At 43.1% G+C, this 27150-nt stretch overlaps 1 long non-coding RNA gene across 1 annotated transcript in view; it reads right to left on the reverse strand.

Annotated features, from left to right (window-relative positions):
* Positions 1 to 2391: 2391 nt before the first annotated feature.
* The window catches only part of LOC135312816 (uncharacterized), a 32480-nt gene continuing 7721 nt past the window's right edge, over positions 2392 to 27150 (reverse strand). The window contains exons 3-7 of the long non-coding RNA XR_010372434.1: positions 21003 to 21122; positions 16671 to 16726; positions 5445 to 5578; positions 5300 to 5358; positions 2392 to 2514 (exon numbers count right to left, since the gene is read on the reverse strand). This is a non-coding gene — a long non-coding RNA (uncharacterized LOC135312816). The remainder of the gene's footprint in view (positions 2515 to 5299; positions 5359 to 5444; positions 5579 to 16670; positions 16727 to 21002; positions 21123 to 27150) is intronic.

A 27150-nucleotide genomic window follows, 5' to 3' on the forward strand; every position in this document is an offset into this window, starting at 1 on the left:
CCCTTGGGAGGCAGTCCTGAAGGGCAAAGGAGTCCAGGAAGGCTGGGTGTTATTAAAGAAGGAAATCTCAAAGGCGCAGGAGCAGGCTGTCCCCGTGTGCCATAAGTCGAGCAGGCGGGGGAGAAGACTGGCTTGCCTGAATAGGGAGCTTTGGCTGGAACTCTAGAAAAAAAGGAGAGCTTACCGCCTTTGGAAGAAGGGGCAGGTGACTCAGGAGGACTACAAGGACGTTGTGAGTTATGCAGGGAAAAGATTAGGAAGGCAAAAGCCCAGCTGGAACTTAAACTGGCTGCCACCGTTAAAGATAACAAAAAATGTTTTTATAAATACATCAGTGACAAAAGGAGGGCCAGGGAGAATCTCCCTCCTTTGTTGGATGTGGAAGGTAACCTTGCCACGAAAGATGAGGAGAAGGCTGAGGTACTTAATGCTTTCTTTGCCTCAGTCTTTAATAGTCAGACTGGTCATCCTCAGGGTTGTCAGGCCCCTGTGCTGGGAGATGGAGATAGTATGCAGAATGAAGTCCCAGTTGTTGAAGAGGTGGCAGTCACCAACCTGCTCCTTCACCTCGATGTTCACAAGTCCATGGGGCCAGATGGGATCCACCCAAGGATACTGAGGGAGCTGGCAGGGGAGCTGGCAGAGGAGCTCGCCAAGCCACTCTCCATCATTTATCAGCAGTCCTGGTCAACTGGGGAGGTCCCAGATGACTGGAAACTAGCGAATGTGACACCCCTCTACAAGAAGGGTCGGAAGGAGGATCTGGGGAACTACAGGCCTGTCAGCCTGACCTCAATGCCGGGAAAGGTCATGGAGCAGATCATCTTGAATGCCATTATGCAGCACATGCAGGACAACCAGGGGATCAGGCTCAGCCAGCATGGGTTTATGAAAGGGAGGTCCTGCCTCACTAACCTGGTCTCCTTCTATGATAAGGTGACCTGCTTGGTGAATGAGGGGAAGGCTGTGGATGTTGTCTACTTGGACTTTAGTAAGGCCTTTGACACTGTCTCCCACAGCGTTCTCCTGGAGAAGCTGGCTGCTCACAGCTTGGACAAGAGCACTCAGCGCTGGGTTAAAAACTGGCTGGATGGCCGAGCCCAGAGAGTAGTGGTGAATGGAGTCAAATCCGGTTGGTGGCCAGTCCCGAGTGGTGTTCCCCAGGGCTCAGTGTTGAGGCCGGTTCATTATCTTCATTGATGATCTGGATGAGGGGATTGAGTGCACCCTCAGTAAGACTGCAGATGACACCAAGCTGGGTGGAAGTGTCAATCTGCTGGAGGGCAGGAAGGCCCTACAGAGGAACCTGGACAGGCTGGATCATTGGGCCGGAGCCAACGATATGACATTCAACAAGGCCAAGTGCCGGGTCCTGCACTTGGGTCACAACAGCCCCATGCAACACTACAGGTCTGGGGAGGAGTGGCTGGAGAGCTGCCTGGAGGAAAAGGATCTGGGGGTGTTGGTTGACAGCTGGCTAAACATGACCCGGCAGTGTGCTCAGGAGGCCAAGAAGGCCAATGGCATCCTGGCTTGTATCAGCAATAGTGTGGCCAGCAGGAGCAGGGAGGTGATCGTGCCCCTGTACTTGGCACTGGTGAGGCTGCACCTCGAGTTCTGTGTGCAGTTTTGGGCCCCTCACTACACAAAGGACATCGAGGTGCTGGAGCGTGTCCAGAGAAGGGCAACGAAGCTGGTGAAGGGTCTAGAGAACAAGTCTTATGAGGAGCGGCTGAGGGAGCTGGGGTTGTTTAGTCTGGAGAAGAGGAGGCTGAGGGGAGACCTTATCGCTCTCTACAACTACCTGAAAGGAGGTTGTAGCGAGGCGGGGGTCGGTCTCTTCTCCCTAGTAACAAGCAGTAGGACGAGAGGAAATGGCCTCAAGCTGCGCCAGGGGAAGTTTAGGTTGGATATTAGGAAAAACTTCTTCACCGAAAGGGTTGTCAAACATTGGAACAGGCTGCCCAGGGAGGTGGTGGAGTCTCCATCCCTGGAGGTATTTAAAAGAAGGGTAGATGTGGTGCTTGAGGATATGGTTTAGTGGTGGACTTGGCAGTGATAGGCTAGTGGTTGGACTCGACGATCTTAAGGGTCTTTTCCAACCTTAACAATTCTATGATTCTATTAATTGTCTGAGTCACATGCTGTTGCAGCTGATCCTGAATTGCTTGTGAAAGGCATTGGCCTGAAATGTGGGGTAACTAAGGTCACTCATGTATCTGCATTACTTTTACAGCACAGGCAGGGAAAGCGTGCCTGTTCTCACTGCCCTTGAACCACTTGCCTGAAGAAGTCCTGAAGGACCAATTTCTGATGACACCTCTGAGTGCTGCCCGCTGTCAGGGTTTTCACATTGCAGATATGCACTCATGAGTACCTCATGCAGGACTTCAGAGGGTGGTTGGGTAACCACAGCTTTTGGTCACTGCTGGCAGAGGTCACGGGTAAGCCAGAAGTGGAGGTACCTGTGCTCTGCTAACGATCCACGCCCCCATTCATTAGACAAAACAGAATCTGAAGAAAGAAGAAAATATAATCCCTTGTTTTTAGAGTTACTGATACTTACAGCTACAGATTTGGACACAGAAATGTTCTGGTTAAATCTGGTTTACGCTACTGGGAACAGTTCTTGACTGGCAAGATGTGGAGATGACCACAGTGGTTTTAAAAGAAACCATCCCTCTTAGCTTTGATTTCTGACATTCTCTGCAATACATCTTTTTGCCCATGCAGTCAACTCACGATCTGTTAACTCCCACTGCTTTGAGAAAGCTCAGTTAAGGAAAATTCAATATCAAGTCACATTTTTTTCTAGTACCCTCATGCTCTGCTTACCACAGTTGTAAAAGAATTGTGTTTATCCAGCTGCACAAATGATCAGTAATGTTCAACTAACATTGAAGTTTCCCTTTAAAAAGTCTTTATGACGGGTGCTTTTTTTATTTTTATGGAAACCTGATTCTGTCAGATGCTTTGTTTTGTTCCCAACAGCCTCTGACTTAACAACAGCTAAACATTCTCATGGGAGGAACATATTGTACCATGCCTCTATATTAATTAATTAAAGTCACCCAGAAAGAAATTAATTGGTCCTAGAATTGCATACAATTTTTGAACAATTAAGTAGTATTTCATCTGAAGTTGTTCATAGTAAGCAAAAACTATGTGCAAACATGCAATCTGAGATCGAAACTCCATGTACTTGCCTAAGGACTGATGGCTTACAGCAGATAGGTTGGATAAATAAATAAATAAATAAAAACAACCAAAAACCAACCATCAAGTGATAAACCACATGGGTAGCAATAGCAGTTCCTGTTGCTGTTGGTGATCTTCACACCCGGCTATGGAAGAGTTTGCAGTAATTGTCCTTCTAACCATGCTGTTACATGTGGTGTGAAAATAGCCTCTTTCAAAACCCCTCCCACCAAAAACTAAGAGCCTCTACCCAATCAGAGAGGATACATAAAATAGAGAGGATGCTTTACAGAAATGGACAGGGATAAAGAATCTATTTCTATGGAATGGATTTCTACACATATCAAAGTAATAACCCAATATTTAGATAATGTGATTTCTTTCCTCATTTTTACACTTTTTTTGAGGATTCTACAATGCTGATTTAAACATTGCTGGTTCTGCAGCCTGGTTTAATGTGTTCTGTATGTAACACGCCCCATTGGTGATGTGAACCACATAGTCCCCCATACCAAAACATGCAGCTTTAGTTCAAAGTGAAGCAGCCTGTACTTTTCCATCTAATACTTTTGCTTTGGTCCCCAGTGTCAGGCAGTATTGTAATGGTGAAATGTAATATTGCAAATATTACAGTAAAAATGTCTCCTGTTCTATAAAACTTGCTAGTCCTGTAAAAGTGAAACCCTGTTGGAATCCTGATAACTCAACAGGAGGCAAAACAATCATACGTTAGCAGTTTCTGTAGAATATTTGTGACCTTTGTTTTAGTCCAGCAGCATAGACAGGATGCAATTGCATTGGCAAGCCCACACACTTGTCAAAAAACATTTCAGGCCCTCCCTCCCTTCCGACCACCACCCCACCCCCAGGTAGTTACATGGAATTCAAAACACCACAAACAACTTCTGACCTCTCTGAGCAGTGATCACCCCTAATCATGGCATTCCGAAAACTGGAAAAATAAAAAAAGAAAGCTATACTGAAGAAAACTGGTTTTATACAAAACAACAGATGAACAAACCAAAAATGTTTCAAAGGACAAGACTGAGCCAAGCAGTTATGCATTAGTATATCTGCCTCAGAGAGGTTTCCGTCCCCGCCAAGAAAACCAAGCATTAATTATCCACTTGAATATCTTTTCTGCAATGTTTTGCTTTAAAAAATGAGAAGAGTTGTTGGAGACAAACAAACAAAAAAAAAGGAAGAGGAAAATTCCATCCTAAAATGTTGAGGGGCATATTGCTCAGTGAGGATGTATTCAGAGAGGTTTTGTGGAAGTTCCTCACATTAATCCTGTTGGCAACTAGCAGGATTTGTGTTGCGGGGCTTCAGGGCTTGGGTCTACAGGATTGCCACAAAACACCACAGCAAGGCTTGTAACAAGAATAGAAAAACAACTCTAGAGTACCTAGGAATGAAACTAAAGAGAATAACAAGCAGGTTTTAAGAGCAATATATTGTGAAGAAGACAGGGGCAGTGAAAGAAATGGAAGTTGGAAACCACTTCAAAACCATAAAGTGCTAAAAGATCCATTCAGAAGTGTCTCCTCCAAAGCAAAATATTCCTATTGCCTCACTTCATTGACAATGCCATTTCCATAGGGTCTGGAATCTGATCTGGCACATCTAACTCACAGAAGCTTATAACATTTATTTACTGTAACAGCACATGAACAATGAGGCACTATGGATTTTACATTAGTATTTTATTTTTCCACAGAAGTCAATAAAGCCGTGCCAGCAGAAAACTTGGCTTTACATTCACATAAAATATTTTATACCAAAGAACAATAGAAACTTTAATCAGACTGCATCACTTTATATTGTTACAAACTGCAATTAATCTGCTCAGACTGAAAAGCCGTACTAGTTTTTGACTGAAAGGCATGTCATTAAGTTTCTCAGTTGTTTACATGTAATGCAACATGACAGGAATTTGTACAGAGATGAGAGAAAATGAGCTACTTGAAATTAACTGTTTGGAATCCTGTCTATGGCTGTTTGCAGTCTGCAGTGGATTGGCAGGGCTGATTTGTGTGGGGTTTGAAAGAGGATTTCTCATATTGAGTTGTTCTTTAAGGAATGCTTGGTAAAAACTCACCACGCATTTGGGTGTTCATGTCTCAGGAGTGACAAAGTCTGCATTAACACCCTCGGTTTCTAGCAAGAGTAAATAATAAATCTCAAAAAATGAAAATATGTGAATTGTATTAAGCAGGACAGGTAAAAAGTAACATGAGTCGTACCTTGTATGTGAAGCATAGCAGTTACCTTCCCCAGTCCTTTTACCATGGGATGCCAACATAGACAATAAAGCCCTGAAGAACAGCTGGACAAAAAGCAGCAGCTGGGCACAACAGGAGCGTGATCACAGGAGAGGCTGTGAAGAAAGACAGGAGAAGATGATTTGCATTAGGTAAGTACAGAAGATCTGCCAACGTGCCTGTATAGCGACTTGATGGTGTTAGCTCGGATGTAGAGAGTCAAGGTGAATATAGGATCTAGGCTCCGTGCTCAGACCCAGGATGGATGTAGGCAGATATATCCTATTTAGGTAAGGTCCTTCAGTTGTGCAGGTTTTTTTTTTTTAATTCCTTGATCTAGCTAGTTAGTCAGAAAGCAAGGCAGGAAGGAAATCTTCTCTCTCCAAAAGCCGGAAGGAATTAGACTGAAAACATGAACCATAAAAGGTCGGAAAACAGGAAGCAATTAAAAAGATCCAAGTGTTTGTTTGTTTGTTTGTTTTAAACATCATACTTGGCAACTTTTAGCCAACCTTCTGATCTGGGGCAGAAGTAGAATGAGATTTGGGAATGAGATTTGTGAATGTCTGAGATATATTTTGGGCCAAAAATGAGTGATGATCTTGTACACCAATTTAGAACACCTCAAATAAATAGCATCAGGGATCAGAGGGCAGGTACCCAGCATTTGCTGTCACTTTACAATGTTTCAAACTTAGTACTTGAAATATTGAGAACACATAAATTGCCAGGCACTTTTAAAATCTTCATTTAAAATCTTTTCTGTGTCAGAGAAGAATCTTCTTCCTCCAGACAAGAACCTCCCCATCATCTGGGAAAGTGTATTTGATGATGGGAAGAGAAGGAGGAAAATTTATTAGACTAATCAAGAAGGCAACTGGAAAAAAACTGAGTTAATTCTCAAAAAAATTAATATGCTTATGGAAAAGGAGCTGAAAGTTAGGGCTTCAGATCAACCCATTTTGGAAGAGGACAAAATTATATTGCCGGTGTTAAAAAGCCAAGTCTTGAGACAGATGTAATATTTAATTCCACTGGCAAAGAGCTGGTGCTAAGCAGTGATGAAAACAGTCACCCTTGGTGGGTCCCACTCCCCTGGCAAGTTTTGTGATTGCAGTTGGGCACAGAAGGATGCTGCAGTGTCTGCCTTCCCCGGCATCCCAGCTATCTTTCACACAGGTGCTGTGCTGACATCCAGGTTGCTGGTGGCCTGTGCCCAGTTGCTTCGCTGTGAGATTGGAACAGCATGCTCAGGGATTTGCTTGACACAAATGTTACCTGCCTTCACACGAGAAACACCGCTGGTGCAGGGGCTGAAGGGTGATATGCTTTGCCTTATTTACTTCCATCAGGTGTTTTTGGAGAACTGGATTAGCTACTGGATTTTCTCGCATATTTGCTTTTATTTACAACTATTGATGCACATGATGACAAGCAGCTATTGCTCATCAGCCTCAGCAAATACACTCCAAAGCACACAGGTGCCTTTCACTGGGGATGGATTTCTCCACACAGGAAAAATACAGAAATCTGAGGGGTAACCACAGAAAGAAACACAAACCACAGAGCAAAAGTCCTGTTCAGCTGTAAACTAGTTGTCCTCAATTAGGTCATTATATCTGTAAGAGACTGAAAATGCCACGACAAAGATAGTGAGATAACTCTCTTCACCATGTCTCAGACACTGAAGGAAGACAGGTTTAGTAAAGGTAGTGGAAAATAATTAATAAAAGAGTTGCTTTATGTGCTACTCTTGTTTCTCTCTCTCTAGCTCATTCTCGTTGTTTGACTAATCTGAGTTACCACAACTGGGTCTGTAAGTATAAATATCGCATTTCTAGCTTTCATGCTTGCTTTGCAGCTTGAGTCCAGTAAGTGAAGACCAGTGAATTTATAAGGCATATTCAAGCTAGTCCATAGAGACAAGTTTATGAGGCTCTGAACCTCTGGCAAGCATCTGCATCTGTTCTATTTACTCAGATAACATGAGAGACCACACTACTAAAACACAGCATAAATGAGTTACTAAATTAGGTCATTCAGCCCCAGCATTAAGACTGGTAGTGATTACATATTGGTTTGTGTTATTAATGTAGGCATTTACCTCTCTAATGGGACTCAGATGAGGATGTTCCTGCTGGTAATGGGAAAAATAATAATCTTTTTCAGTTCTTACTGCCTCCTCCCTTCTCACTATGTATCTGAAATGGCTGAAATCTAATAGCTTCTGAAAATGTGTCCTCTAAAATAGTGCTTTCTTAAAAACAAATAAAAAATAACAATCAAAAAATCCCCACACCAACTAAAAAACCGTGGACCATACACAATACCGTGAAAAGCCTTCTCTCTAAATAGTTCCTCTGACAAATACAATAATGGAAGGAAACTGAATACATTAACATGGGATAGATTTCATTCAATTACATTGCTTTTTTCCCTTAGGAGAGAGTGTTGGGTATATGGCAGAATACAAACTGCTGAAAATTAAAATGTGCTGCAGAACTGGAATCTTGTTAGTCTCTGCTTAATGTTTAGCCTTTCACTCACGAGCTGGGAGGAGATGGCAGTTCGTGCAGGAAACACCATGTCTCTGCCAGGCTATGCATGACAGAAGTGATCAAACAGTCTGCACGCAGTGCACACACATGCACTCATTCATGCCAAGACAAGAAAATGGTTTTGGGGCACAAACATACAAGCAGCTGCTGCAGCAATCTGAGGTAATGTTGCTAGTGCCTCCAACCTCATTTCTATGCTATGGAAATGTAAAGGAAAACACACCTCCATGAAATCATATATTTTGAATATAACTGAAATGGTGATTTTTTCCAAAGTACATCTGCCCCTTTTTTAGTGGCACTTGTCTAGCTAGATAATCAGAAGTCCACTTCTCATTCTTCAGTTATAAAAAGTTGTTATAGGTATATCATAAGATTAACTAAACACATCTACAGCTAAGCTTAATACTTGAAGCTGTCACTCGCAGTTCTGAAATACCATGTGACATACCAGAGTCCCAGTCACACCACAGTATGGATTATGGGCATCAGTGACGATGTTCCTACATAAAGCAGATAAAATACCAGATCTGCTGCTTGAATTTTGCTTTCCAGCAGAGAATATTGATGTAAACAGCAATCCATCAACTCATCCACTGCAACCTAGAACATTACCATTGCATTGAAGAACCAACAGACAGATTTGTCCCCAGAGCATCCCTCAAGAACAGGGTGTAGCCCAGAGCATTCACTTTGATCCATCCAGCTGCCATTTGCTTGAAGCGTTTTCCCTGCAGGCCAAGTTTCAGCTGGGGAACCAGAGGCTTTGAAGGTTGGGGTCAGCGCATGCATGGAAAAGGCATTTTCAAGGGAACTGATTTCCTGCCCTGGTCCAAAGCATCATGAAAAGTTGAAAGAGATCAGCTGCCAGTGCTGGACAGGATAAATACCAGCATTTATTAGTGATATGAGTCAGCAAGTATTTTTTTGCCTTGCAGAGTCAAAAAGTTAGTAGCTGTCAGGCTTCCCATAATATTTGACATACAGTCATGAAATACACCTAGTCATGAGTCAGAGATTTACACTGCACCATCCTCAAGCATGATAGCCAAGGTCCTTCCATTATCAGCTATAGGATCTGACTCAGAGTCACAAAATAATTCAAGCTGGAAGGGACCTCTGTAGGTTATTTGGGACAACCACTTGCCCAGAGTAGGGCCTGCTGAGGTCATGTTTGTTCAGGGCCTCATCCAGTCAAGATTGGGGTATCTGCAAGGTTGGAGATCCCACAGATTCTCTGGGCGTCAATTCCAGTGCTGTGCCACCCTCCCAGTGAGAAAATAATTTCTAATAACAAATGAGAATTTTCCACATTGCAACCTGTGCTTGGTGTCTCTTGTCCTGTCACTGTGTTCATCTCAGAAGAATTTGGATTCAACTTTTTACACAGGCTAGCTTCTCTTGCTGCCTCCATGCCTTCTCACATTCTCCACCCTCAGAAAAACTACACTCTCTCTAAGACACTCAGTGAAAATGACCAGGTTCCTCCTTGCTACCATCCTCATTCATGGTTTGCTGTCTTCCTTCATCTCTCATTGGAACCACACTCACTTTACTACCTTGACCAGTGAATGAGTTCAATGGTGAAACGGAGTCTTTGTCTTTTTTTAAAGAAGCCAGGCATTCATCAGTGCTTTACAACGAGGCAAGCTTTTCTGAAACAAATGCACATGACCAGTCATTTGGGTAGCAGGATCCAAAGTTGCTCAAGCCAGAAGGCTCAGGCCAAACTTGACTAAGCCTTCAGGAGAGGAAGGCGTATTGTTTTCTTGATATTTTTTCCTCCAGGCATTTAAAATTCACTCTTTTCTCTCTTGCTCTCTCTGTGTAAACTTTTCCTCAGCCTGTGTTTCCTAGGCAGCTCCTGCTGGTGGGAATAATTTCTGCCATGCCAAAGTTCCTTTGTTGAGTGTGCCTCAGCTCAAGGCAAAAGACTATGGCCCCATTCGATACTGAAAGGCTATTCTGCACCACGTTAGATCACAAAGTACAAATATTGCCACGTCTCTTGTCTTTCAGCATAATATGAGACTCTTACCCATTCCCTCCCCTTATAAAAAGTTATATAGAAATGTGGGGGAAAAAAAGCATGACCAGCAGTAGGAAAGAGTTAAAAAACATTCTTGCATTCTGCTTATTGACACTCCAGTCATGATCAATTTTTGATGTACACAATAAGGAATTCATATGTATCAAGAAAATTTATCTATGGTGAAGTTAGTATGATGAAGTTTATATGTCCTGAGGTAAAAACCTACTGCAGTAATCTACTCTGAGATTGAAGTGTCATGTCTAACAAGTTCAGGCCTAGTGGAGACATCAATATACTGTGAGATAAGCAATACCTACCCAAAGGACTGCTACTAGTCACTATATCACAGACTTGTCCTGTATCTCTGAGCCATTAAGGTCATGTTCACTTACTCTATTAAATTTTACACAGTGACTTCATATTTTTAAACATTTTTTCAGTATCTGAAAGTAGAATTTTCCACACTCTAGTTTTCAGGACTAGCCTAACCCAAATTTTGGTCCCAGAAAGGCAGGGCTTATGTGTTTTCTATCCTGTCATTAGAAAAACGATTGAAATATTTTTCTTTGTCATTTCTAACAGCCAGAAATTGGTGGCTGTAATCAATCAGCTCATTATTATTGGAAATAACAGGTTTGACTATAAGCCAAAGCCTCCATTACAGTCTTGAGGACGCTTCCATGCAGCAAAAGCTCTGGAAAGCATTTGGGTGGTATAGCGAGGTTTTCACATGGGTCCAGGGAGCAGATATTAAGAAACTGCAACCTTTTGAAAGAACGCTGCATGTTCTCCTTCTTTCTCCTCAGTTCCAATCTGTGAGGTTTCATGATCAAAGCTTCAGCTTACCCCAAATCATAAGGGAATCACCCACCACTCTACACTGACATCAAGATCCTGTTTCCTACAGAATTTTTGGCTGGTGGCTGGATGGAGGCACAGGGTAAAGCAACGCTCATACAGCATTGCAGAAATCTAGACTGAATTTTTTCACGCTTCAGCAAAGCCCAAGGCCATTTATGTGCTTTGCTGAACACTCTGAGTTCAGAGTCTTTATACTGGAAAGTACATGGAAATTAGCAGGACCCAAAACATCAGCTTGCTGTAAAAGTAAGGACTGCAAAGCTCACAAAGGATTGGGGATCACAGGCTCTGTCTATGTTCTACCTGCTAAAGTGCTCCCAATGGTGCTTTGAAGTTGAATATCTCCAGCGTCTGACGGCCATATTTTCTCAGCCTCATCTTGGGCTGACTATAAATCGAGTTGACTCTTGACCACGACATGTCAGAGCCCTTTGGAAAGGCCCAAGATCCTTGCAAGGTAGGATCTGGGTAATCCTTTCTGACAGACATTGTCACCATAAGACTGAGCAGGATGGTGGGGAACTGCACAAAGTGCCAGGACATCACTGTGCTGCAGGGGAGCCTTCATGTCGCAGTATGAGCAAGCTATTGAGTCCAGGTTCTATCAGAGGCACAGTGCCCAGAAATATTTGAGATTATCTGATCCAGCTCCATTTTAAAACTGGGTAGCTGTATTCCATTCCATGTATTCCATTTGTTTGTATGCCTTTGGCTTAATTAGATCTTTTCCTCTCCACAGGTAAAGCCTCTAATGTTCTCTTAGAGAGCATCTGACCTTGACTTGGGCGACTAATCCCAATCTTCTCACTCTGCTAAGGCGGACTAGAAATACCTCTTTTCCTGTGGTTTCCTTGATCCCTGATATTGATTCTGGCTCTGACTGCTACCCTCCCCAGTGGAGGCATCCCTCCAGGAAAAAAGAGAATCGAGGGAGGAAGATACAAGTGTTAGCAAAGGCCAAGGTCTTCCTGTCCCCCAACTCGATTAGGCTGAGATATGATAGAAGTGCTAAGAAGTTGCAGTGCTGACACTTCTCCCCCTCCCTGGGGAGCACTGTTCCTGCTTGGATTCTTCCTTCTTGCCTAAACAGAAGACACATCACCAAGTGTTGTTGCTTATTCAGGGAAAATTGCTATTATTCCTTTTATATGAAACAGATCAATAAACCACAGACTTGGAGCAACTGGATTAGAAATTAATAGAAAAAACTCAAGAAGATTAAAAGGAAAAGTCCCTAAATCACAAATTAAAAAAACCCAACACCCCCAATCTTATATTTAAGCCAACAAATATATTAAAACTTGTTTTTAACTTGTAAGTATTGGCAAGCAAAGCTAATCCTAGAGCAATCACGGAGCAATAAAATAGCAGCCATAAAAACCAGATTGGATCCTGTAAGATAAACTCCTGCACATCAATTTACACAATTAATGACTGCCAGAATAATTGCAATTCATTTAGGAGTTGGAATTGAATCGTAAATCAGTCCCCAGCAATGTGTTAAACAACAAATTCCAATTTTAATACAAGATTGCTGAGTGTGGCATTATTAATTGTAAGGAGTATTGTAAATAAAGATGCTTATCCCTTAGGGTTGCTCACAGTATTACGCACACATTTTGCACTAACATCTTGTACCCAGTGCTGTCTCATATGGTGTTCAACCCCAGGGTAGCGTATTACTACTTGCTGATTTCCATGTTCCTACTTGGCCTATTGGTCTATGGACTTCTGCCATATCATTTGTCCAGCAATCATATACATGGTTAGCAGTCCTTCTTTGAGTCTGATCAGAAAGAGAGGTTTTTCCAGGCTGCAGCAGTGAGTTTCTGTGATGGTAGAACAGTTCCCAAGTACCACTGATGATGATGATGATGATGATTATTATTACAAAGCAAAACACAATTCCTGCTTGTAAAGTATTATTATAAAGCCTTAATATGTGTAGCTGTAAAGTTCAACCTTCATTAAAGGTTTTTACTTACATGGCAGCACTTTGTGCTCACAGCTTGTTCCAGAAAAGAGGGAACGTGTTGCGCCCGTGACAGACATGCAGTTTGCTGACTGTGATGGCTTTCTTCTGAGCAGATGAGGTGAGAATAAGGCAAGGCATCATGCCTGTTTCCCTCTATTCTTTGTCTGCTTGCTCATGGCAGGTATGGCATACTGGCTCCCTATCTTCATCTTTTGCAACTCAGTGTAGAGAGCCTTAATGACTTCTCTGTCCCCTTGGATATGACTCTGGGGAATGATCCAGAAATTAACCTGATCATCATATTCACCTTGAGAGGAAAAGCAACTCCTTCCTCCCTCCTATCTGCCATAACCCTCATGCAGAACAAGACCAAGGTTTAGTGGAATTCTTGTGGCTCTGCATTTGACATAATTGTTCTTTAAAAAAAGAAAGTCCCATAACACATGCAACATTCATGCACTTTTCTTCAGCTTCACTGAGCTTTGGATCAAGCTTTGTATCATTTGGAACTTCCCACAGTCTCAGACCTCATCTTTCTTGGCCTCTCTACAAGCCTGCAAGGGACCCAGAAGCCACCCCCTAAACAGGATTTCAATTAGCTCCATCTCCCTCTTAATTCACCAGTTGATCTAATGACATTTTTGGTGAGGCCTGTTCCACATTTGCTCATCAATACTGCGTTTCACATCTCAGCCCTAGAGATTTCTATATTTATCTTGCCTGGGATTACAGGGAAGACAGAAGGAAACTGTAAATAGTTTGCACCATTCTTGACTTATCAAGGGCTTCTGGTATGGAAAAGAGTGCTGGCTGTTTTGAAACCAATTTGCAAAACAAGCTTACTTATGGACAGCCACACCAAGTGTCAACACAGTATAATATATAATACAGTACATAATACATAATATGGCTGAAAAATTTTTTGCTTACATTTGTTTATATGTTACCTAATTGTACGATTCCTATCCATGGCCAATCAGGAAGTATACTCTGTAGCATTTTCCTGATAAAATTAGGTAGGTACATCTTCAGTACACATCTACTATGAGTAACACTTCATGCACGCCAAACAATAATCTGTATTTCAGGTGGAATCTATAGGGCACAGCTGATGACTTGGAACATTTATTCCACCCCTATTTCCTTTGGGATTGTTCTAGATTATGCTATCTTGTTATTTTGCCTTTATGTGATACAATTTTTAAGTACGCACTTGGACAGTTATCAAGTATCCTTTAAGACTCCCACAGATGGAGAAGCAGATGCACTGCAACCATCTGGGGCCAGAACTATGATTAACTTTCGAGTCAATGTGCCTGTAAGAATGGACTGCATGTTAGAAATATCTCTTCCACTTCAACCAGAAAAAACAAAACAAGTTTTAAAAGTGGCCTGTGGATTTGGGTGCCCAGCAGCAGAAAATTTGTTAGGGGTGTGAAAATCAGTGATACTTCCAAAACATTGAAAGCTGGTGGTCTCCTGTCTCTAAACCAACAGAGACCCTCCCTCCCCTACACTGGTGACTGAGCTGCATTCACAGCTCTTACAGAAATGCACAGGAATTGTGTCAAAAACCACAATAGCTTTTTGTAACACTATTACCTACCTTTCCAACAGGAAAGAGAATGGCTATTTTTGGTATCATTAACCTACAGATTTTGGTTTCGTCATTTTTTATCTGCTGTTTCAGTTTATGAAGGAATGAAACCAAGACAGGCACTCAGCCAGTTGGAGAGACTGGGATGGGTAATTGCTCCTCACCTGCCTAGGAACTTCTCTAGTTGTTTATGCCACACTATGAATTTCTGGAGACCTATAGGAAAATGATCTAAATCTGCAAGATTTACTAATCCCATAACCCGACAGCTCCCAACAAAAGAGGATTTCTTCATTGCTGGACAGGAAGCATCTCCTGCAGTGGCAGCCTGCACGCTTTTACCCCTGAACACCCCACCTGCTCACACCCACACACATCCCTCTGGGCCTACCACTACACCAGTTACTCTCACCATCAGCAATCGTATCCATTTTAGCTTTCAGCAAAGCACCAAAGGAATCTCCTTCACTGTTTCCCGCTGCTTGATTATAGCATTTGGTTACCTTTTAGCTTTCTGGTTCATTCAGAGGAACATAAGCTTCATAAATGGGTGGTGAGAAGGCTATGAATAAAAATAGGTTGGGCAAAGTCCAAGTAATGACTGTGTAGCCACAGGTAGACTGGCGCAAAGACGACTCTTCCTAAGTGACTCTATGTACAACTCATCACGCTTAGGTTGGGAATAGCCTCAGTGCTTTAAGAAATCTGAGAGAGCTTGTTTCTGACATATGCCTTTTTAGCCCTGTGAACTCTTTCCTTTCTCCCTCAAGCCCAATTTCAGTCAGAGATTACTCATGTGCCAACTTGGACTGGATGCAATAGTGGGTCAGAAGGGGGCATATGGAAACAAAGTAAGCCCCACAAATGTTAGTTGTGGGGCTAAGAGGTGAACCAAGGACTGGACAGGACAGGCTGAGGTGTGGGTGTACAGATGCCCCCCAGTCCCCAGCAGCTGAGGCTGCTTACACCTCGGTGGAAATGGTGGGACTGAGGACAGGATGCTGCTGTCTCAGGCTGTGCCAAAGGACAAAGAGGTGCAACAGCATCTTAAACCTTTGTCTCAAAAGCCCGTGAAAACATTTGGAAGGAATTTGGCTCAGCACTTTCAGAGCCCACATGCTATGAAAATGGTAGCAGGTGTCTACAATGCTGAAAATAAGATGCCATTTTGCAACTGCCTACTCTTTTATGCCCAAAATGCCAACAAGAAACAAATCTGCTGTGGTGATGAAAGGCCCCCCTTTAGCCATGCTGGTGTAATGGAAACAATGGGGTCGCGGGGCAGTGGAGTGGCTGTGTAACTGCAGCTCCCTCATTCGCATCGCAGCTGTAATGAGCCTCAGAGCCAGCCATCTACTGATGCCATTTATAGGCATCAAGAGCACAGTGTCCTAAGGCAAACTTCCCAAAACTTTGAAGATGCCTAGACTGAGGGAGAGGGTAAGAGTTTCTTTGGGCTGTCTCTGACATGAATTGGGATGAAGAACCTCAGTTAATACCAAGCACACTAGCTTGTACAATCATAGCTTCTCTTATAGAGACTCCTGCAAAAGTATCAAAGGATGTAAAATATCATTGTTGTTAGACTTAGAGATAGCATTTTCAGCCAGGAATGTCAGAATGCTTTGTAATCTTTAATCAATCTGAATTATTTCTGTGAAGTAGAAAGGCCATGTGGACATGGATCACTTCACCCCAGCCTTGAAAGTTAGTCACTACTGGAATAGAGAGCATCAGCTGCATAGTATCATGCAATGATATCTTCTCCAGTTTAAAAGGAAGTGAAGACTATCACCTCTAGTTAAATTTCATGAGGAGTGTGGGAGGCCAGGAAGCTGTGTGCAAACTCTCAGAGTGGACCTGGCAAGGCTAAGATTTGCTTTGCAAAGCAGCTGTCGCTCTGTCACAATAATATTGCTCAGGACTGATAGTGCTCAGGGCAGCAAAGCAGGTCAGAGCCCACGCGTTGCAAGAGCTTTGGTTTCTCTGTCAACGGCTGGATCAGCCTGGAAATAAATCTTAAGTAAAAATCCTCAGCACCCCTGCTGGCAGCCCACATGGGACCAAGCAGTGCTTGTTTGCACTGTGGTCCCTCCCTGCCAGCACATCTATGCACACCCTCAGGATAAAAGCAATCTCTGGTAAGTCCTTCCCTACTTAGGGCATTATTTAAGCATGTGCTTACCTGAAAGCCATTTCCAATGCTTGTTCCAATACTTCCCCATCTCGGGTCCATCATTTCTGTAACAGCAACAGATGAAGACACACAAAGAGATTCATGAAATCAGCACTCCCTCACATGACCAATAATGATTCCTCTTCAACAGACAGCAGGTGAAGGAACCCAGCAGTAAAATTCTTCTGCACATATGGATCCAGGATATGACAACTCCTGCCTTAACAAGAGAGCATATATACTGAATCCATTTGTTTCAGTGAAGGGTAAGGCAGAAGGGAAAGTGTTAATTAGACTTTGTGGGGTGAATGAAATGCACTGTACAATTAGCACCTTCTGTGCTCCCGCCTAATGACAGGCTTAACTTAAGACAATTCTCCGTACTGTCCTACGTATCACCTTTCCTCTGACATTATCTTCCTTTTCTTGGCTCTCTACAGAGAATTTTAATGAGATCTTAATTGTTTTTTCATCAGCTGCAAGGATTTCAAACCCAAATCATATGTTGGTTGTCATTCTGCAGAAGGTGGTATGGGGAGCTGTGGAGATGTTCTCTTGCTAAAAAGAAGCAGGAGGCAGCCCCCACACCTCCCACTGCATCCCAGCGAAGAGCTGTCTGTAATTCCAGTGCAGGCCTAGAGACTACAGCTTGATATTTCTGCAGTTACACAATGGGGACTGGAAAAAAATCAGTCATGCAAATGACCGTCATCACCTCCCTGCAACTCCACTGCTTAGTTTCTGCACCTGCCTCGCTAGGGTTCACAGGGCTTAATAAACAGTACAGCCCTTCGCTCAACACAGCCGGAGGACTCGCAGGTGCTCAATGAGCTGTACATCAGCCTCCTATTTTTTGTCCTTCGCCATCTACTAGTCACCTGCAGACTCTCTTCTTTTGCTTCATCGTTCAAGTAATTTTCAGTAATGCAACCTATTTAAAGCATAGATTTACTTACTTCTCTTCAGCCTTTTCAAGGGCACTTCTAAAGACATCAGAGAATCCCTGAAGCATTGCAGGGAAAACAGAATGTTGCAAGAGCAACTGGGTAGAGCTCACCATATGTACTGACCACGGGGAGCATGAAGGGTTCCTGAGACACAGGCCCCTGTGGTGCTGTGCTGTTAGAGAGAGATGCTACACGTTAGGATTGCTTTTTATGATCATCAGATTTCATGAAGATTAATTTATTACAGCACTGCTGCCCTAGAGTTCATTACCAAGCTTTTTCAACAGCTGATACTGACTGTGGGAGCCTGGCACTAGGCATGAGTATGCAGGCAGGAGTGCTTGCCTGGGAGCAGTGGGGTAAAGCCAGGGTGGCACCACAGCAGGCAGGTAAGCTGTGAGCACTAGGGTTTGCCTGAGGCTGGCAGGAGAAGTCCCAGACACAGAAGGGGAAGGCCAGTCTCTATACATGGCTCTCACAGAGCTGTAAATTCTGCTGTCACACAGCAAAGGACCAGGAGCCTAAAACCAATGATGATTAATTAACATCTCACACTTCCATAGCTATTCATATAACTTATATGAATAGCTTATAACCAACATCTCACAGTGGTCTGGAGGTTATGTTAGCAAACAAGTGTTTTAGAGATGAGGAAACTGAGGCACATGTTGCTGGTCCAAAGTATATGAAATCAGTGGAAAATATGAATTGCTGAGATTTTAGAGAAAACTAGTTACAGGGCCAGGAGAAAAAACTCAGCTTCCCACACTGAATCCTGTGTTCCTCAACTGGACAATGCTGCACAGGCTAGCCCGCCATCTTTAATTAATGCTTACATATTTTTATTACTCGCCCATGAACCTATTATTTATTAAAATATTTCTAACAGCCTTGCCCCTGCACACTACTCCATTTCAGCGTGTGGAGCATACAATGACAGGTTCCATGTAGCTGTCTCCCATAATCACATCTTCTGCCCTCTCAAAATATCTCTCCCCTTTACGGGAAACAGCATGGAAGCAATAGCATCTTTTATGTCATAGCTGCTGTGTGACAACTGTGTGGTTTCCATCCACACCTTATGTTCATTACAGACATTCACCTTTTGACAGCTAGATTCTTCCCTTTTGGGCTTTGGTGCCAATCCAAACCTTAGTAAAATATAAGAAAACTAATTAGCAGGCACTGGAGAGTCTGAATGTTGCCCAAAGGTATACATTGTGAACTAAATAAGAGAAGCCTATAATGTATATTACGTGTTTTGAGCTTGTCTGGTTTATATTTGCAACAACACACCTCCTGCACCAGGAAATGGCAGCTGGAAGCATGGCTAGAGCTCGACCCTCTGTCTTTCTGCACGCTGGGCATGTCTCCCTGTCCACCTAAAGATGACACCAGGAAACAGCCTCAGCACAGCATCAGAGCATTTGAGGTAAGCACTTTAACATGTTATCAGTTGCTATAAACAAGATAGGCCAGACTCTCCACATTAACATGCAAGGTTGCTAGATAACCACATGAGGAGAAGTCCCCTTAGCAATGGACTGCTACCCACTTTGCCATGCATAGAGCATCACAGCCATTCATACAGGACTGTATTTTTGACCACAAATAGGAAGACAACTCTAATAAAATTATGTGACCTGGGAAACTTGCTTTGCTCCCGCTTTCTCAGGCTATCTTCCATTAACCATGACAAATATTTAAATTAAAGCAAACACTGCAGATATGAGGGAATTTTTAATTCTCTGACAAGACATGCTGCCTTCAGGACCTCTTTCATGTCCCTTATAAATAGAAAGCCATAGCACTGCAAAACTAAAATCAATGCTGACAGTCCAGCTCTTGCCTTCTTTAAAGAAGTTGCCAAAATGTGCAAAATTTTAAACATTCAGAGAGATAACACACTGTTTGCTCAGTGCACCTCATCTGTAATTTACAGATTGTTATTGCTGGCATCACTCGAACACTCCATACTTGCTTAAAAAATGTGTCCCTTGCGTAAAGCTTTAGACAGATCATCTAATTTCCTAATGAGCCAGTAACATTCTGTCAAGTGCTGCTACTGGAGCAGAACAAAATATGTTCCTGTCGTACCATAAATGGTGGACTGCTGAGTCCAGAACTGAAATGTAAAGGTGCAGGCAGGAGCTAGTGCATTTGTCATCCCTTATATTTCTGAGTGAACTCCTATTTCAAAGCATAATTGTACTTCTGAGCACGGGAGATATGCAAAAGCAAGCAAAGAGGTAACTACATCAGCTCTGGCCCACACCACCAAATACTCTCCTCCCTCCTTCTATCAGGAAAAATGTCATACTTCACATAAAAAACAATCAAAAAAATTTCAATTTGGAAATTCCTTTGTCAAGGCTCAAGCCCCCCACGCTCCCATTCTCCTTTGCACACCTTATTCCCTCTCCCAGTTACATTTTCCTGTGATGAGTACATTTTAACCAGAAGGAAGGATGTTCAGCTTTTCCTACACCAAAAAACTCTCAGCAACTTTCTGAAAGCAGACACCTTTCACAAACAACCCCAAATTAAATTGGAAAGTAGTCCCACTTAAAAAGCGAGCAAGAAAAAAAACAAACCATAAAAGTCCCTGAACAAGCCCTATCTTGAGAGAGGATGACCCAGCACTGGGTTGAGGGTATGATTAAGCAGTGATATCCCCAGGGACTGGAAAGCTTCCCAAGGGATTAAGAGATCTTTAAACATAATTCCCTCTAAGACCAAAGCCAAAATTTGAACTTAGTTCTTTGGAAGTGAAACTCTAGTCTATTCACCCTGGCAGCCTTGTGTTAAGGCACCATGTGAAGTGCCTGGCTTTTCAGGCTAAGACTTTCCACGCCTGTTGATAGAGAGCTGCAACATGGACGATGCCTGTGCAGAGGACCTGGGAGGTCTCTGAAGGAGGCAATTAGCAGCAAGCTGCTGCCTGCTGATACCTGCACAGTGTGCAAGGGTGAAAACACAGGTAACATGAATAGAGTGGAAGCCCACGCACATAGGAGGGGCAGTGGGCTAATGAGGCATGGACAGCTATGGAAAGACTCTCCAGCAGGCATAGCTGCCTGTTTGCAGTGCCCTGCGGCAAGGACACCCGCCCTGCGACACTCCCCACAGCTGGCAGGGCCCTTGGATCCCTAGAAGGATCCATGCCCAGCTGCCCACTTTTCTGCCCAGGAAATATATAAATAGCTGATGTGTGTTTGGTCACACAACGGAAATATATCTGGCTGTACACATATGTGTATCGAGTCCCCTGACTGGGGAGGAAGATGGCGTACGTGAATCTCATTGGCAAATAAAGTATATAAATGCACACATGGTTCATATGTGCTTTCCTCCACATGACATACAGGGCTCATGGTCTGTGTGTGTGTCTTACCTGGTCTTACGAATGGCTGCAGAGGTCAGATTGGGAAGGTGCTTGGTATCCTCAACTTCAAAAGATGGAAGGAAGAATATCTCCAACAGATCTGAGATTCTGGGAAGCTGCTAGACCCATCTAAAGTAAAGCACAGAAAGCACACTGCAGAACACTGAACATGATACTTTTCTTCCATTATTTCTGAAATGGGTAGTAACCGTCTTTGCCTGTGCTGCAGAAAACTTAGACAAATCTATCCTTCAGGTCACGGGAAGTGGTAACATAGATGCAAAAAGAAAAAGGTCAGCTTTCCGTTCAGTTCACATCTGTGTTGTTCCCACTGCTAGAGCCAAGATTTTTTTTTCCCCTTTAATTTTAATCAAGCATGCAGAAAATGAAAACTATGTAGCACACTCCCTCCAAGCCAGAGTGACAGACACCCTGTCTCCTCTTCCCTACCAACAGCCTTTTGGGGCCACACCAACCCTGACTGGTCAAGAGCACAGCTTTACTGACAGCGTACACAACAAGTAACAAATATGAGCTGGTGAAAGAATTTTCTTCTCTTTCCTTTTTTTTCCCCCCCTTCTCTTTTAGTTGCACTGAACCTATATAAGCAAATTATATCACTGGCTTTGCCAGTAGATGAGCCTTTCCATCTGGGAATAATATTCCATTGAAACTAAGGGATTCGAAACCCTTTGCAAGAAACAGGCAAAACTAACATGGACCAATCATTCTCAAATATACTATTTTTAAAAAACAGGGGCATGGGGGCTTGGGGAGGGAGGAGAGGGAGAGACTAAGAGACCCACAAGGGCTTTTCCAATTCTAGCTGCTATGGGCATTCTGGGAGAGAAACCCTAGCTTTGTCCTGGGGTAGCTTGAAGTTGAGAGAAACTGGATGAGCAAAATGACTTAAAACAAGTACTGCTTCCTCTCCCCCTTACTTCAAGCAAGATGCTCCCTCAGCTGCCTTGCAGGGCCCCTCTACGGCTTCCCAGCAGCCAGGGCCTGGTGGGGAGAGCACTGAGGGGAACAGAGTTGGGGGCAGTGCTTGACTCCCCCCCAAGTGTCCTTCATGGGCTGCACCAGTTGCTGGGGAGAAGCAAAGCAGCAGATTATCCTCCTCCTTCCCCTCGCAGAAGCACAGTGGACAGGCAAGCAGCCTGCCCTGCATGAGGGAGGCAAGCTTCCTTACTCCAGCATTGCAGGAGTCAGTGCTCCTGCCTGCACTGCAAGAGGATGGGGGGGAGTTGTGCCCTCAGCCTGTTTCTGAAAGCAAATGCTTTTCTTAATCATTTCAGTATAATAACAAAACTTCCCACTCAGGCAGAGAACTTTCAGATGCTCTCAAAACTAAGCATCTTCTTCAGATTTGTTGCTGCAGAATGGCACCATAAACTACAGGCAAACCCATAGGTTTTTTCTATTGGTGCTGGGGGAGCCCTTACCTCTATGCATCCCAACTAGAGCTTTACAAACCCTGTGAAAATTGTTCTCTGTTGGTTTTTACCTAATGACGATGTGAGCCAGGGCATAACGCAATTGGTAATGAACCACATGTACCAAGCTTCAAAAGGTAACAACTTGTATGATTTCTGACAAGTTTCCGTAGATATCTTCTTTTACTAATGCTTAAACCCACTGCAGGGTCCTTACACATCTCTGTAGGTACATTTCTCCCCAGGGGGATTTCATTAGGTACTACAAGGTCCCCAAGATAGGTGTGGGCCACTTTGGGCTGACCACAAAGGGGAATATAGAAGGCGGCTACAGGGTCATTTCCAAGCCAATAGCCTTTTTTTTTTTCTGTTTTCCAGGATACACTGACTAAATAGTCTCATTGTGTTAGAATTACCTTCATACAAACATCTATTACAAAACTTTCTGTTGAGATAAACATCTAGAAAAATTCAGCAAAAACTTTCATGTTAATTCAATCAATGCCCTGGAGGATAAGGGGGAAGAGCTATTAATTTTTTCCTGACAGTAGTTTGTATTAAGTCAGCAAAACAACTGCACTTTACTTTCAGTCAATATACAAGTTCTTTGTATGTTTTGGGGTTTTTTTTGTGTGGGGGTTTTTTTTGGGGGGGGGTGGGGGGGTGGGGGGTGAGGGGGAGATTGAAATTGCCTAATTTCACTGATTCAATCCATCTTCTGCCAGTCAAGAAGAGCTTTCAGCCTAGACAAAGACTAAAATAAAGCATACCAAATAAAAACCATGGACGTATAATTGTCATTTCCCAAAAGCTTCTTTCAGTCCCAGCTTCTCAGAAAACTACCCAAGCATTAAAGCTGCTGCCTCTCAGGGAAACTAATTATAACCCAAAAAAAAAAAAAGGAAAAAACCCAACCCACATGTCTAACTGAATACATAAAGGATAATTATGTCATTAAAACCAACAAAACTTCAGATGGCAAAAGAATCACAAGGCAAGAATGGATGCGTTGGACACCATCAGGCTCCCATCAGATTATTCACAATGAAAACGCAGTCACCGAAAACAGTCTAGTCCTTGTGTGTTTCCACTGATACAGCTCAGATGTGCACGCTGATATTTTTGAGTCCCAGCAGAGCTGAAAGTGTCAGCAATTCATTGTTTACTGTCCAGACCGAATTGACTCTTCGAGCTCCTTATTGATTCACAGACAGCCACTGCTTCATCTACCAAGGCGTGTTGATTGACACCCAAGTATAAGCCTTCACATAGCTGTAAAGAAGGATCATTCTCACGTAGTCCAAGAAACTGCTCACAAAGGCTTTACTTAATCAGTGCAGTGCCATCTTAGTTGTGTTGACACAACAAAACAACCATCCTTTTCAGAAAAACTAAGTCCTGGAATCAAAGAAGCCCAGTGGGTGCTGTGAGGAACGCAGGAGGCAGAGGATAGCTATGCTTTCTGGGCATAATTTCTCATGAAAAAGAGTTGCTACCTCTATCAGTACAATTGCACAGCCCCAAAGAAATAACAAGAGCATATATGCTGACTAACTTCAGTCATTCTCTAATCTAACCTTGCCAACAAAGGGCTTGATAAAACAAGTTATTCTGTGAGCAGCTGAACTAATGAAACTCAGTTCTGTATGGATTTCTGTTACATACCCCCATACTACCACTGAAATTAGCCTACTACATTCCCAATGTCCCCTCCCTGCTACACCTTTGAGCTCTGCATCCCTCAGCCCTCCTCCCTGCCACAATATTCTCAGGTTTTCTGATGTTTGCTCATCCTTCAAAAACAGTCATGTCCCCGAAAAGCTGTCAGTGCATGATACCTTCTAGGTATCCCTCCCTTGTTGCCGTCACCTATTCACCACAGTGGCCTCACTTTTTTCTGTTTCCCATCTGACAATCTGCAGTTCCCCTCCAATCCCTTGCAAGTCACCAGTAACATCTCTGGATCCCACCAAACCTTTACTTTTGCATTGCTTTGGGGTGAGCAAGAAACAGCCTGTGCTGTAGCTGGTTTAAAACCACTCTTACAATGATAGGGCAGATGGGTTTTGTACATCAGGGCAAACAGAAAGGACCATGGCTGAATGATCACAGCTTTACCTTGAGGGGTTATTAATCAAACCTTTGGAAAATTTCCATCAAGTCTTCATGAAATTCATAGAAATGGTAATGCCTTTGAGATGCTTTCCTGTCTTTCCAGATTGGCTGAAATTTGCTGACAGTTTGAAAGTTACAGGGAGGAGCAGGGGGGACCGACAGATGGACAGACAGCCACTGCGACTGTATAAGCCTCATTTCCTTGGAAAACCAGATTAAAAATAGAAGAAAAATGCAGTGACTGACAGATTTAATTAACAAAAACATACAAAAGTTTTTAGTCCATTAACCTTCTTACTGGTCTAACTATTGCATGAGAGGTTTGGTTGCCTTTTCTGACAGAAAGTAACTCGGTGGTGCAACGTTCCAGCGGCAGAGTCCCACAGACTCTGAATTCCTAGGCAAAAGACACCCTTTCCCACTGCTTCTTGGCATTAGCCAAGAGTTGCCTTTAACAGACACACAGAGATCTATTAAACTTGTCTTTTTTCCTTCTCCCTGTTTATTCATATTTAACTTGGAAGAGCTGCAGACTGGATAAGGGTATTAAGACTCACATTTGTAACAATGCGTTATGTATTAAGGGTATAAATCAAAGCCATGATGTCAGTGGAAAGGCTCTCACTAAATTCAATCAGTTTGGAGTGTCAGTTAATAGAGCTTCCAAACTCTTGGTGAGAAAGTGTCAGAGTATCTCATGTGACAGGTCCTTCAGGGAGATCAGCTAGGCCACCCTTTCTGTGCCGGAGACAGGCAGAATGAGATCCACACAGCACAGTGCAGCGACTTGGAGGAATACTAACCTGAGGCCCTCTAGCAATATAGCTGTTCAGGTTGTTTCTAGCATTAGTGCAGACTGTGGTAGCTCCACTTTCAAGGGATACAATCCAGATAGAATGTATTCGCTGATACAACAAAAATTAATAAAATTCTTCCTTTGCTCAATCTCTGCTTTTGTGATTAAAGTTCCTGGGTTTATCCATTTAGCCTAGGTGGTAGCTAGGATGTCTGTCTGAATGTTGCCTTGGATTTTTAACATCTTGACCACAGATCAGATACACTTTTCTTCAGTAATTCAACACAACCTTTAAGACACCCCCTTGTCTATTAAATGACCCACTAGAGGAACTTGTCCAACTGAAGTGGAATTTACCCAATGGAAAAAGTCAGTACAAGTCCCATGTAAAATTCAACTTGAAATGTCCTTGATAAGTGGTGACCAGACCTTTTTTGGGCAGATGTATAAAATTAATTCCATCTAAATATCAGAGGTGCTCATTCTATGCGATACTGACATATCACACACATACACAGATCCAGCAATTTTTGGTTGAACGGTTATTAACCTTTTTGGCTGTGTGATGGCAGTAGGGCAAGTGAGAGACTGCACTGATAATTGCAGCAATATGCAAGGACAGCAGAAACTAAAATCACTGTAATTCATTGGAAAGTGCTTAATCTTCTGCCCAAGGAAATTAATGTCATAAAAAAGATTATCTGAGATAGGATACTGCTGGGAGAGCTCAAATCTTTTTTGATCTGCTGCTCTGCTCCAGGCAGGCTTTTTTTCAACCCATGCAGTGCAATCACACTGTGAAAAGTTCTTGAACTTTTTGTGACCCTAAAATGTGTCCCATTATTTGATTTTGCAGATGTAACCATCTTACAAGGGTCCCAGCCTTCCCCAGGGGTCTGGCAGACCCCACAGCCCTACAAAGACTATGAGATCCACCCTTGCAGCCTCACCGGTTTAGGTTAGCACCCTGCCAAACTGCCCCAGAAGCAGTCACCCCCTGCTCTCATGCACCAGCACCACCATCCATTCCCAGCATGCCAGGGCACCTGCTCCCACCCCTCAAAGCAGTGTTCCTCAAAGCTTCCTGTCTGCTGCTTCTCCTGCAAACCATTGCCTATGGTGAAGGAATGGACAGATGTCAAGGTCAGCCCATGACTCCCTCACTCACTCTTGCTCTATTACAGTCAGTTTAGCCTTTCCACAGCTGTTAGTTTCATTGACTGCTACACCTTGTCATATATTCAGACTGTGAAATTTTGAAGACAGGCCTGCCTTCTTGTTGGCTATTTGCAGTTCTTCAGTGCACACAGACACCACAATGACATGAATACAGGTCGGCAGCCAAGTCAGCAACAGGGGACTGGTTGGGAACAGGAGTCATGAGATATGTGAGAAATTCAAATTCTTCCAGAGATTACTGTGATGATGAATAAATTCAACCTCGGCAAAGCTACCTTCTGTTGTGAGTATTTGAATGGCACAATAGCTTCAGAAAGATCTTTGGTTTTCTCTTATCTTTTTATATTTTTCCCACCAGTCTGATATAAAACCTTGTACTTTATTTCTACAGCCTTCTAGATACAGGCAGGAAGAAAACACAAACAGCTTAACTACTTGTGAGATCTGCCTGGGGGAAGAGATGAAGGAAAATCAAGAGATAAACTTAGCTATGGAAAAGGAACAGGCTACAAAAACTGTTTTCAGGTGCAAAGGAACCTCCTGGGAGCTGCAAGGATTTGGTCTTTCTAAAAGGAGAAGTGCAAGCAATTAGAAAAATAGCCATAATATTATTTAAGTTCAGGGAAATGGA

The sequence above is a fragment of the Phalacrocorax carbo genome, chromosome 3 (assembly GCF_963921805.1).
Source record: "Phalacrocorax carbo chromosome 3, bPhaCar2.1, whole genome shotgun sequence".
NCBI classification, from domain to species: Eukaryota; Metazoa; Chordata; class Aves; order Suliformes; family Phalacrocoracidae; genus Phalacrocorax; species Phalacrocorax carbo.